Source organism: Gallinula chloropus, assembly GCF_964237585.1.
Source record: "Gallinula chloropus genome assembly, chromosome: 5".
In the NCBI taxonomy this organism is placed as follows: Eukaryota; Metazoa; Chordata; class Aves; order Gruiformes; family Rallidae; genus Gallinula; species Gallinula chloropus.
The window spans coordinates 2,688,758-2,702,568 of NC_140090.1; the positions used below are offsets into that span (position 1 = coordinate 2,688,758).

The following is a 13,811-nucleotide window of genomic DNA, read 5'->3' on the forward strand; positions in this document are numbered from 1 at the left end:
AAAAATCCACTGCCACATAATCATCACTAAATTTCAGATATTGCTACACATTAAATTAACAGCAGATAATGAGTGGAAAAAATTAGCTCTATTTCCATAACAGGAAAAAAAAAATCATCTTTCCATGTTACCTAGAGTTTTTTTTACACAGTGAGTTTCAAAGTAGAATAAAAAAATAACACAAACCCAAACCACTCCTGAATATCTACTACTTATTTTGATCCAAGATCTGCACATTCAAAATAAATAGTAGAAGCAGAAGGCACATCAGATTCCTGTCTCTGATATCCAATTAAAAAGTTCCCAAACTCCTACAGAGAACCTCAAGACACTGACCACTATTTTACTTTCTGTGCTGCTGGCTAATCTTTTTTCCCCTCATAACTCCGGGTTTTTTGAGCAGTAATCCATCCCTATTCCCAAGTACTCTGGATTCTGATACATAAGGGATTCCTGGTTATCATCAGTATCACACACAGATATTGCAAATGAGCTCATGGTACAAAAAAACTCGTGAGAAATAAAGAATGAGGAGTAATGTTAAACACAGACTCACATTCCTGTAGCTGAAAGGAAGAGAAGAAACTGAGCTCCTTCCATACAGCTTATTTACTAAAAGAAAAGTTAGATTTTGGAATTGAAGCTGTGCTCCTGAGCTTCAGCTGCTGTTCAATTCTGGTCATTTTTGAGGACAAACACTATCTCACTTACTACTTATATGCAAAGACATAATATAGATCATTTGACTTACCTTTACTGACTGAAGGAAACGGATTTCAAAGATCTTGTCTGTAAATGATATATTCTTCAATATTTATGCCTCCAATGACCACCATCCTCAATAAGGATCTGAAGAAAAAGATCACAGAGCAGTACATAAGCCAGGTTAAGTTGCAACCAGACTGAGGACTTTTAAAAATTGTATTTATAACGGCAGCACATTTCATATAATACATGAATTTATTAGTTGCTGCTAAAAACAAGCAGCCAAGCACCAGAGCCATTCCATGGGAAGGCATCTGTCTACTTGGCATATAACGATTACTCTGCATTGGTGTATTTAGGATTAAATACACCAAACTTGGGAAATCCCCTGTTGTCATACCAGAAGAACAACAGTAGTAACCGTTCCCATGAGTTAAAGATTAGAAAAGACAAAACCAAAGCTAAACTCTAAACTTTGAAAAGCCAAATTAAAGGTAACTTAAGGATAATGCCCCCCAAAATGTCAGTTATGGTTAAAAGAACCCCACATTATTCAACAGTATCACTTGTTAGTACTGTTTCCATATTTAAATACTGTAATTACAAAACAATGAATTAAAAAAATACAATTATTAGGCTTATAGTAAGGTCAGCACCAAAAGAACTCCATCCTTTGGGATCAGCTTGCTCTAAAACCCCAATAGATACAACTTTTTTTCTTTTCAGGTCTCAACTGAAAGAGAAACCAGTTGAGGTTGCCAGGGACCACTGGAGAACATTTGGTCCACCCTGCCTGCTCAAGCAGATCAACCTAGAGCTGGTGGCCCAGGACTGGGTCTGGTTGGACCCTGACCATCTCCACGGATGGAGGCTCCACCGGCAGCGCGGTCCAGTCAGACATCACCCACCCTCAAAGTAACAAGCTGTTTCTTGATGTTCTGAACATCCTGATGATGCCTGCTCTGCAGAATGTTCCCCTAAGGAAGGGGCTTCAGGGCAGAGCTGTGTAACACCAGAGACAAAGTCTGGTAACAGGCCTAGGTCAGCATAACCAACCCTTAGGTACGTCCTGGACACGACATACTAATTATACAAGGACCAGTGGGGTCCCTGCATAACCCAACATACACTGCAATACTTTCAACACCTTTCAGTCCTCATTTAGCAACAGATACCATTAACCACAAGACTAATCAAGTCAGAAAGCTTTCATCTTCTAAATAATCCTCCCCTCTCCTCAGACAGTTCCTCCTGGTTCATCACATCTCAGCTTCTGCAGGAATCCCACCTGGGGAGAAGGCAAAGCCCAGCCTTGTGCTGAGTCCCAGCAGTGTCCAAGCACAGCAGTGACACAACCTGGGGTCACACAAGACACTCATTTATCTTGAATATCTGTTTTTTGAAATGGGATTTATCTATTTACTCATTTATTTGCAGGCCTGGAGCATCTGATCAGGAGCAATCAGGCCACGCATGGAAAGGTGATCAGATGATTTAACATGCTCTGTCATTAACTCATTGCTGCTTAAAGCTGTGATAGTTAAATACCTCTAAGAGCAAAATCAGTTTCAGCAGTGTACCTATACCAACAGTATTTCATCTCAGCTTTATAATGACACTTCATCTGAATTGCCCATGTTTGTTTCTTCTGAAGTCCAACCCCCACCACCTTCCAGCACCTGAGAATAAACCCCTTTCAAATCGATGACTTCTGCAAAAAAGTGAGTTATTGAATACTTAAATGCACACACTCTGCTCTCTCTGCTGCCTCCAAAAATTTCAACTCCTTGTAGAAAAGAGAGCTGTCAGATCAGTCTCTGAAATAAAATTGCATAGGCTACCATGATTATGCTAACTCTCTTTTTCTAATGAAAAATCTCAAAAAGAAATTGGATTTATACTGTGCCTTGATGCTTGCCAAACTGAGACTTGATAGATTGGTATGGGGAAAGAATTCCAGATACAAAATGACCCTATTAAAGTATTAAAAAGCTGCTGTGTAGGAACTGAAAGCGATGCTGCCCCGGCAGACTGCCACTGCCTTTTCAGATATGGCTCCAGACAGGGTTGAGGGGCAGGAGAAGAAGGGAAAATAAACCATCTTGTAAATCATCTAAAGCTGACAAAATCCCTTGAAGCACACAGAAGTGATCTGTGAAACAAGCAGGCCAGCACCAAGTTCTGCTGATGAGTTACTCCAGGTCACTACGCAGCCCCATCCAAGCTCCCAGGGGTCGCTGCCTTGATGTGACCCCTCCAAACATGGAAAACCCCAAACATTTCCTCTGAATTCAAGAGACCCACATCTTGTGCAGCTGGGGCACACGCTGCCTTCCTTCCCTACGCTGGGCTCTGGCTGCACTGCACCTGGTTTAGATGCCAAACCAATACAGCCAGAGGAATAAACTGGTACAGAAGCCAAAGCAGGATCCATCAACAGATTTGTTGAGTAAGTTCAGCGTGGAAGATACTTCACTGTGGTTACAAGCCAGAAAGCACACCTGCTGACAGGGAGAACACAGAACCACAGAAGTGTCGGGGTTGGAAGGGACCCCCAGAGTCCATGGGGTCCAACCCCCTGCCCAAGCAGGGTCCCTAGGACAGGGCACACAGGGCGGTGTCCAGACGGAGCTGGAATCTCTCCAGAGAAGGAGACTCCACACCCCCTGGGCAGCCTGTCCCAGGGCTCCCTCACCCTCACTGGGAAGAAGTTCTTCCCCACATTGGGGGGGAACTCCCTGTGCTCCAACTTGAGCCCATCGCCCCTTGTCCTGTCCCCACAGACACTGAGCAGAGGCTGCCCATGGCCCCCTGTGTCCCACCCTTCAGCTCTTGATCCCCATTGATCAGATCCCCTCTCAGGCTGCTTCTCTCCAGGCTGAACAGCCCCAGCTCACTCAGCCTTTCCTCACAGGGGAGATGCTCCAGGCCCTTCAGCATCTCTGTCCCTCCTCTGGACTCTCTCCAGGAGATCCCTGGCTGTTTGATCCCAGGGAGCCCAGCACTGGCCACAACACTCCAGGTGGGGCCTGAGCAGGGCAGAGCAGAGGGGGAGGATCCCCTCCTGTCACCTGCTGCCCACACTCCTCCTGATGCCCCCAGGATCCCATTGTCTCTCTCAGCCCCAGGGCACACTGCTGGCTCATGGGCATCCTGTCACCTGCCTGGACCCCCAGGTCCTTCTCCACAGAGCTCCTCTCCAGCAGGTCACCCCCAGGCTGTCCTGATTCCATCAGTTATCCCTTCCCAGGTGCCAGACTCTATTGGAGTAAAAACCCTTGTTTTTTAATTTAAAGAACACACACATGACACAGAGCAAGTGCAGGGAAGTGAGCACAACATTTCACTGTGCTGTTTCCAACAATTACTCTTTAAAGTGGCTCAAAGTCTCTGACTTTTTCTCCCCTAAAAGCGACTTTGCACATATAATTCAGTGTTGAATTCCTATCAATCGCCCTTCAAACTTAACATTCAATTTTCTGTATAAATTGAATCACACCCAAATCTTCCCAGATTTTTTAAGTGCCACTGAAAAGATTTTATGGGGTTTTTCTTTTTGCTTGACAAGTAAACTCCTCCTCACTTTGCCTTCTGTGTGAAATAGAGGATTTTTCCCCCCTTTTTTTAATTGGCACTGAACTACACAAACAAAATCCAGATATTTAAACACTGCTCTGATTTGCAGCTGTTATTCCTGATCAGCTTTAATCATCCTTCTCTCACACACAGCAACTATAACAACTGTAAGGGTATCGTTAATCTTGCCCACAAAACCTCTAAGTCCCCTCAAAGGACTTTGAGCATCACATCACAGGGAGAAAGTTTCTTCTGCATCACACCACATGTTGCAGGGGAATCACCTCAAGCTCTGGGGACCTGTTCATCCTCCTCAACAGCACCCAAGTGTTTCATTATTTTCCTCTTCAATGAGGTTTTATCATCATCATCATCCTTACAGCCAGGGGGAGTCACTATGACCTCACGTTCCCTTAATGGGGATTTACCAATGAAATTATCAGTTTTTTGTATAATGATCTTAACTGCAGCATCTGATTCCAGAATGTCACTTGACACCAACACAAAGCCACAGTTAAATGACAGCAGGAATAAAGGGACAGTCATCCACAGACTCAGAGCAGACATTTTCTGTCTTAAAGAAAGTCTGTGTTCTCTATTTTTCTTTTTCATTCCCTAGCACCTTGTTTTGAATGTTGTTCCTCTAAATATCCTAGAGTATGAAGAGTTGGTTCTACAAGATTCTGCATCCTAGTCTGGTGCCAACCCACAAAACATATGTCTCTGCTCAAATGGAAGAATCTGTTTTGATTTTTTTTTTTCCTCCTCCTTTTAAATTTCTCCCTGGACTAGGGACAAAACATTTATTTAGATACAACTCAACATTTAGTATCTTCTGAGATATGAAGCTTCTTAAAGCCCAAATATTTTTTCCTTATTTTATTCCCAAACAGCAACTTGGAAGGAACTAAATGGTCCAAACATGGTGAGAATCAAAGTAAATGCTCAAAAAACACTGCAGAACAATAATACATTGGTTTTAGACATAATTTCTTTTACATTTGTGGGTGCTACTAAGTCTTAAACCCATCAGATTTATTTTTAACCTAAATATTTTATTGCCCAGCTCTGTGTTTTCCTAATGTCATTAGCTTTCCATTTGTTCCCCCTGTAAATGGCTCTTGGACTCTATTTTTGTGTTATTCAGGAGAAGGTGGATTTTTCTACTGTTACTGACACACCAGCACAAAGTATCCTTCAAACATCTAACAAAAAATAACCAGAATGCAGAAAATACCACACAGACCACCCTGACCACACACCTGGGTTTCTTGAGATGAGTCTCTGGGCTGGTCCAGAGCTCTAAAGGTGGAACCTCACTTCTCCAAGAGATAGAGGTAACTGTCCTCACCCAGCCCACACTGGGGTTTGGGTTTTTTGGGGGGATCACAAAGGCAAACAAAAAAGACTTTAACCTCAGGAATGCAACATTTGCATTAGGTTCAGCAAATTAGCTTCTTGAAAGAGCCAACTGCTGCACAGGCATGAATCAGAACTCTGATGAAACTACATGTGTTACTTTAAATCACAGGGGTTGGAAGGGACCTTGAGAGATCATCAGGTCCCACCCCCTGCCCAAGCAGGGTCCCTAGGACAGGGCACACAGGGCGGTGTCCAGACAGGGCTGGAATCTCTCCAGAGAAGGAGACTCCACACCCCCTGGGCAGCCTGTCCCAGGGCTCCCTCACCCTCACTGGGAAGAAGTTCTTCCCCACATTGGGGGGGAACTCCCTGTGCTCCAACTTGAGCCCATCGCCCCTTGTCCTGTCCCCACAGACACTGAGCAGAGGCTGCCCATGGCCCCCTGTGTCCCACCCTTCAGCTCTTGATCCCCATTGATCAGATCCCCTCTCAGGCTGCTTCTCTCCAGGCTGAACAGCCCCAGCTCACTCAGCCTTTCCTCACAGGGGAGATGCTCCAGGCCCTTCAGCATCTCTGTCCCTCCTCTGGACTCTCTCCAGGAGATCCCTGGCTGTTTGATCCCAGGGAGCCCAGCACTGGCCACAACACTCCAGGTGGGGCCTGAGCAGGGCAGAGCAGAGGGGGAGGATCCCCTCCTGTCACCTGCTGCCCACACTCCTCCTGATGCCCCCAGGATCCCATTGGCCTCCGCTGTCCCTGGGGCACACTGCTGGCTCTGGCCACCCTGTTGCCCACCAGGTCCTTCTCCACAGAGCTCCTCTCCAGTAGGTCACCCCCAGCCTGTCCTGATTCCAGCTGTTATCCTTTCCCAGTGCCAGACTCTCCACTTGTTTTTATTAAACCTCATCTGGTTTCTCCCTGCCCAGCTCTCCAGCCAGTCCAGGTCTCACTGGATGGCAGCTCAGTGTCCTGCATGTCACAGCTTTAACCTCCAGCTTTGTTTTCACACCCAGAAACACACACACGTGCTGCATGGTGGAGATCCATGGTGGAAGAGGATGAGAGGAACAAGCCTGGCACAACACACACACTCCAGGTCCTACCAAGTTACTCTCCCTTCTGAGTTTAGAATCCACGGGGTGATTAAACTCCGTTGCAAAGGCACACCACTCTGAAAGGACTAGGAGGGAAACCACCTGAGTTTGGGGCTTTTTTGGTTTGTTTTGGGGTTTTTTTTGTGTGTTCCACGCTAAAAGGCAGCCCCAGTATTTTTAAAAATTAATAGTTTTGAAGGAAAAATAAACAAACCAGGTCTTTCTTGTTTTTGTCAGGTGAGCAAGGAAGAACTAGAGACATTGTACAACAGATGACTCTGCTCCAGTGATGTTCTAAGAATTTCACCCTGGGTTTAACTGTTACTTACTGTTTTATCAACACTGAGATAACAGAACTTTCTAATTAGCATTAGGGAAACCCCACATTTTACCTAAAGGCATGAGAGCCTCACTAACTTTATCACTAGTCTTTGCAGTGCTCAAGCATTCTCCAGCAGCACTTCAGCCCCCATCACTAACAACCCTCCTCTCCTCACTGTGATGGGTGAAGGGGACTTGGTGATGCTGCTCACCACAGCCCTTGGGATGAAACGCTGTGCTGTGGGGCTGCTGTGCTTTGGGCACTGGTTCTGTACCAGGTACCTGCCTACATATATCTATGTATATAAAAATACTGATGTATATAGACACATATCTCAATATTTAAGTTCAAATCATATGCATATACATAAAAATATTAATGAGCATACATAAAATACAAACCTATTTATGTACACAGAACTGATTGTTTTTTAATATAGTCAAAATCCCACTACTATTAAAAGTTCTGAGACACAAAACAGTACTTCTGGAAGAATAAAAGCCACCCTTCAATGAGATACAAGCTACATTACAAAGAAATCCCACTTCTCTTCCAAGCAGAAGTAACTAGGCATTTCTTTTCTTTCTAGGCTGCTTCTGAAATACTTTTTTAGCAGTTAAGGTGTCTTTAAAGCCAAACAGTGCAATGACTTCTACAGTTAGCAAAAGCAAAACTCTCCATGGAGATTGCCTAATGTGTGAGCATCTCCTGCACCATCATCAGGCTGCACATCTTAGGATGCTAAGACCACAGTTGAGCCTACAAAAGGTGTAGAACAACCCACAACCCCTTCCCTAAACCCCTTCATCAACCTAAGCACGAAGGAAGCTCGCTCTCCCCACTTCAGCCCCCATCACATTATCATCTGTCACATCTTTTGCTGACACATGAAGGTGGTACCTGGACTTTCCTTACTCTGCTTTGGTACCACCTTAACATCAGAGCAGCTGGAGCGCTTTACATACGTGAGTACACAAGTTATGACTCATGCAACTGAGTACACAGAAGCTCCTGCAGCGATTTATTTCACATCCCAGCCTCTGAGTCAGGCTGCCCAACCAGGATCTATACCATGAAGATGAAGCACGTAGGGTTTAACCTCTTACTTTATCGGGGAGGAATGGCAGATAACCTGGGAAACTCTGAATGCTTCCATGGGAACAGGATGAGGACTCAAAGCAGACCAAAGCAAAGCTGGAGCTGGAACCAGGAGCTGCTACAGACACCAACAGGAGGAGCACTGCCTTGTTGTGAGCAGCCCAAAAATTAAAGGTGAGAGGTGGGAAGATTCCCTCATTCATCTAAGCTGGAATATGGAGGAAAGGCAAGTCCAGTGCTGCCCTAAGAAAATGACTCTCCACAGCCAGCTAGGTCATAGAAGTGAATAGAATCTACTAAATACAAACTTTACTTGTAGTTAAGTGACCAAAGTAATGAGATTTACTCACGTTTCACCCAGCTACCCTTCCATAGGCTGACTTCCCAAGTAACAGGGAAACAGTCACACATCCCTCACCTTTCACTAAAGAGGAGGGATCAGCAAACTCAAAGAACCTCTCAGAGAACTTTCACATACAACAGAGAATAATTTCCCTCTCTACTGCCATTCATCCAGAAACCTCTATCTCAAAATATACCCTCAAACCTAATTTACTTCCCAAGTCACACCAAGATGACAGAGATCTTGGTTTGCTAACAGAAAACTGTGGCACTGTGGCTTAGTGACCTCCACAAATTTTTGGTATGTTGGTGGCACAGTTGGAAATGAAAGATGTAATTCCTGTCAACTGTTATCTTGTTACCACACTGCAGAGAGAGTCAAAATGCTTTCCAAAATGTGAAAATGCATTAATCAAGGGAAAAAAAAAAATGAATGGAAGAATCAGGAATACTACCTCCTGTTTACTTCTGGATGGGAGAGAGAAAACAGGAAGATATTTTAATAACTGTGCAAGTATCACAACTCTTTATAACACAACATTCTTCCTCTGGTGTTTATAGATGGTTCCAAAACTGTTCACCTCCAATCCGTGGCAGCTGCTATCACCTAGCAGCATTTTATAGCTCCAGGGCAGTCTGTGTCTATAACAAATCTGTAGAGAACTGATGTCAGAGTAGTAATTTTTCTAAACATAATACTAAAGACTGAAGGACCTGCATTACAGGACTGGAGATGCACAGCTTTAGCTTCCAAATGGCTATTTCCTAGCAGTATTTGCATTTAAAACGTGCAGAAGATGTTACAGACTTGGAGTAAAGTCCTATTTTTGATCTGAGAAAACTGCATACTGACATTTGCTACTAGCAAATAATTAGTGTTAATCAAATAAACACTGAATACCAGAAATCATGACACAGAATCAAAAACTGAAGAGAGGACACCAGATACCACATGGCTGATAAAACTCTGACATCTCTTCAGAGACTTTTTTCAAATGGAAAAAAGATGGCACAGTGTTGAGCCTCAGTAGTTTGAGGAATTATTCTTCTCCAAAATTAAATTTGAAATAGTTAGAAGGACAAAATGCTGTAAATGTAAAGAACCTGTGAATTTGGGATGATTACACAGCCAAAGAAAAACCCATCTCTCCAGATCACAGAATCACACGATTGGAAAAGACCTTTAAGATCATCGAGTCCAACCATTCCCATCCTGAGCTAAACCAGATCCCTGAGCACCTCATCTCCCCTCTGTTAAACACCCACAGGGCTGGGGACTCAGCCCCTCCCTGGGCAGCCTGTGCCACAGCCCCACAACTCTGCCAGGGAAGAACTTTGCCCTCCCAGCTGAGCTGACCCTGCCCTGGGGCAGCTTGAGCCCATTGCCCCTTGGCCCATCTCCTGTCCCCTGGCTGCAGAGACCATCGCCCACCTCTCTGCACCCTCCTGGCAGGGCAGGGGAGGTGGGAAGAAGGTCTCCCCTCAGCCTCCTCTTCTCCAGGCTCAACACCCCCAGCTCCCTCAGCTGCTCCTCAGAGGATTTGCCCTCCAGCCCCTTCCCCAGCCTGGTTGCCCTTCTCTGCACTCGCTCCAGGACCTCCATGTCCTTCTTATGGTGAGGAGCCCAGAACTGGACACATACAGAAACAAGTCCTCCTCGCCTGATGATAAAGTCCTCTTTGTTAATAGCACAAAATGACAATGGAACTAAGCTGATTAAATGGCACAGTAGGTTTGACACACAGAAACAGTGGTGTTAATCTGGCAACCAAATATATTGGAGGGTAAATGAGGTAAAACACCCAACAAAGTTGATCCAGAATGATGATTTCCCTTATTCTAAAAAAAAAAAAACCCAAAAAACCAAATTAAACCCACTTAAAAAGGCAAAAACCTACTAAAGCTTTTTTAAAAAATGTATCTAGAAAGTCTGCTTTTCAAGAAGCCAGCACACTGAACTGGGAGGAAATAGGATTTTATCTTTTATTTAACCAAGGAAGAAAAATAGGCATAACTTCAAATAAATCTGCTATTAAAAAAAAATTACATTATTACATTTGAGGAGTGTTCTGAAATTTCTTGGAGCGATTTGCAGGTTCCATGGGACTGATGGGTATGTACTGCACAGGGAGTTGAAAAGGGAGATAAATTCCTTTCTGTTAGTAATACAATCATCTCACAAAGTATTTTTTATTAAATTAGACCCGTGTAGCTAGATTGCTCCTGGTGCCTTCTGTGGATGCTCTGAAATCATCAGCTAAAGAGCAGCCGACCAAAGTTTGGCAAAAGGAAGGAAAGAAGTTTGGGAGGATGATATTCCTTGGGCCTGAGAGTAATCAATCAGAATGTGGTACTGGCATATGGGCTTGTTTTAAAAGCACTGTAATTATGACAGTGCTACAAATCTTAACTTAATGGAAGAGGAAGAAAAAAGCCCAAACAGTAAATATAGGCCATACTCTGAGCTTAAACATTCTGGGGATGTGACTTGTAGAATGAGTACCGATTCCCTTAATTAAGATAAATTGCAGGATTATATAGATCAGCTTCCCAACTTTTTTTCTGGTATCATTAGAAGCAGAAGCAAAGTGTATACTGGTTTACCTGACCGTTCAGCAACTTGTTTTCTTCTGTCCTTTCCTGTTTAATTCATGCTTTTGAGAGCTATTCTTTGTCCTTAGAAAAACCTTTCCTGTGTTCTAGGGGGTCTTTTTCAAAGGAGCACTGGGACAATGAGGGATGTTGGTATTTAGGGCATGTCCCCAGCTTTCATCTGCTTTTCCTTACCTTTCATGTTTGTTTTTTCCCATTGTCAGAACCTGTGGTGCCTCCTCTCTGCTGGCCCTACCAGCAGCTGGTTGTGTATTTGTTTCAGGAGGTGCATTCCAGACATCAGGGCGAAGGGAAAACAAGGTTTACAGGAGTGTAAAGCCTGAAAACGTGGGTGTCAGGCTTATCTATTCAGATTAAAACATTTTAACCTTACAGAAAATGTCTTCCTAGAATTCAGTTTGATGGTGAACTTGCACTGTTAATAGAAAGAAATATTCCCCTGTGAGGTTTTGTGGGGTCTGGGGACACTTGTGAATTTTTTAATTTATATTTTTTTTTTTTAGTTCCATCAAAAGAGAAATCCTTTGGAAAAACTACAGCTGTTAAAATACAGAGGAAAAAATGCTGCTTGTTCTAGGGAATTAAACACAGTTATTAGCAGTTCAATATTGAAGTTAAAATGCAGAGAAGATCCCTGAAGTCTCCTAACTATGATATGAAGAAGCGCTTTTCCTAGACCTCCTTTCTGGTTCCTTTCCTTAAAAATACATAAGGTATTTAGGAATTCATGGAAATACCCATACAGTTTGACTTGCAGTTTGATTGAGGCTTGCTGTTTAAACATTAATAGAAGAAAATCACAATGACCAGGAGAACATGGACCAGTCAGACACAGGGGAAGTCCCCAGTCGCAGTAGTTCCTGGGCAGAACAGCCCTCCCTTTTATACTGCTATGGATACATGGACTGCAGTTGCAATTCCAGCCATTCCAGATGAGTTGGGGTGTTTAACAGAGGGGAGATGAGGTGCTCAGGGATCTGGTTTAGCTTAGGATGGGAATGGTTGGACTTGATGATCTTAAAGGTCTTTTCCAACCTGGTGATTCTGAGGTCTCATATCCCACACCAAACCTTCAGGTGCCCGTGGCACCAAGCACCTCTGGGCTGTCCAGGCCTTTCAGAGCTCAGCCAGCCTGACTCACACTGCCAGACACCCCTGTGCAAGAGACACTCAGTTATGAACTCAGCCATCTTTATCCTGCTGCAGAGACAAGATCATTCGCTATGAAAGGACTTGGTGATACAGTAACTTCTTTTGAATGACATTTCCAGCTCTGAAGATGCATCTAATGCAGCTTTAAAATACTGAGCTTCAGCCTGCCATCCCTTCTGATATTCCTGCCTTTATCAGTTCTGTTGCCATCATTACTCTTTCCACCTTATCTTTACTAAAAAGAGAATCTTCCAGGGAAACCTCCTTATTCCTCCCCAGGGCTGTGAGAGGCACCTCTCTGTGCCAGCAGCTATCACCTGATGACATCTCCACAACAGGCACACGGACAATTAAGTCAGAAGCAGATAAAATGCTGTATTCCCTTCCTAACTCAGTTGAAATGAGGTTTGGAAGTATTTTTTTGTTAAGAAAACGACCTTGTTAATTTTTTAAGACCTCTCCCAGGAGAACTGTATCATCAGACCCCTGTTTCACAGTCGTCAGGAGGAATTGGTGAGGATTGTGTTGCTGAACTTCCTCAGTATCCAGACAGAGTAGGTATGTGGTTTGTCTCTTCACAGTCTACCAGGAGAAGAGGTATTCGTGGTAAATGCTGTTTTATGGGAGTAATTGATAAGACAGGTTTGCTCTCTGAGAAGGGGAAAGATGGAGTGTCTGCATTTCAATAAGACCCTCTTGGGGCAGCAAAGGAGGCACCGAGCCCAAGGAAAAGTTGTGGTTTAAATCTTACAGGGAGATTTAACTCTTTTTGTTACAGCAGACAAAATATCAGGTAACATCTCTGCCCTAAATCCAACACAAAGTGCAGAAGAGGCCTGGAGCCAGCCTGGGCTCCAGTTTCAGCCAGGCGGGAAGTGACGACTGGAGTTCAGCTGGAGCACTGCTCCAACTCTCCCAAGCACAGAAAGGACAGGGAAGAGCCACCAAGTTCACTGTGACACCACTGAAAACGAAAACAAGGTGAGCTTGATGCTCCAACAACTTCAAACCATTTTAGAAACAACCTCAGCTGAAGCACTTTAAAGTTTCTTAGAGGCACTGCATATTTTAACAGATTTTTCAAGAAGCTTCCAAAAGTTAATTGGGATATGTTTAAGACTGGAAATGTATTTGTGGGGAAAAAGACAAGTCCAAGGTAGCTTTTGCATGTATGAGCCTGTTACAGAACCACTGCTCCATCCCCAGCTGTGTGTTTCCCCCCTGGCCCTTCCAGCCCCTCAATGTGCTGAGACAAATCTTTGCAGAGCCACAGCACCAAAACTGTTTGAGATTACACCAGACACACACACCAAACACTGCTGCCACCCCCAAAGAGACAAAAATTGAATCCCTCAGAAGAAGCTTTGCAGAATCCAGCTCATTGCTTTCTCCTGAGAGGAAGCAGGCAGAAGTTTCTCCAACCAGCTGTCTCCAGGTTGCTGGAGCATCCTCTCTATGGCGGAGCATCCTCTCTATGGCAGTGTGGCCAATGCCACCAGCTTAAACCACCACAGCAACTCTGATCTGGAAGAGTTTTTAAAGGAAAG

At 44.1% G+C, this 13,811-nt stretch overlaps 1 protein-coding gene across 1 annotated transcript in view; it reads right to left on the bottom strand.

Moving 5' to 3' along the window:
- The window catches only part of MBD5 (methyl-CpG binding domain protein 5), a 146,209-nt gene that overhangs the window by 92,095 nt on the left and 40,303 nt on the right, over positions 1 to 13,811 (bottom strand). Inside the window, exon 2 of the mRNA XM_084265550.1 lies at positions 752 to 849. The gene's annotated coding sequence lies outside the window, so the exon portion shown is untranslated. The remainder of the gene's footprint in view (positions 1 to 751; positions 850 to 13,811) is intronic.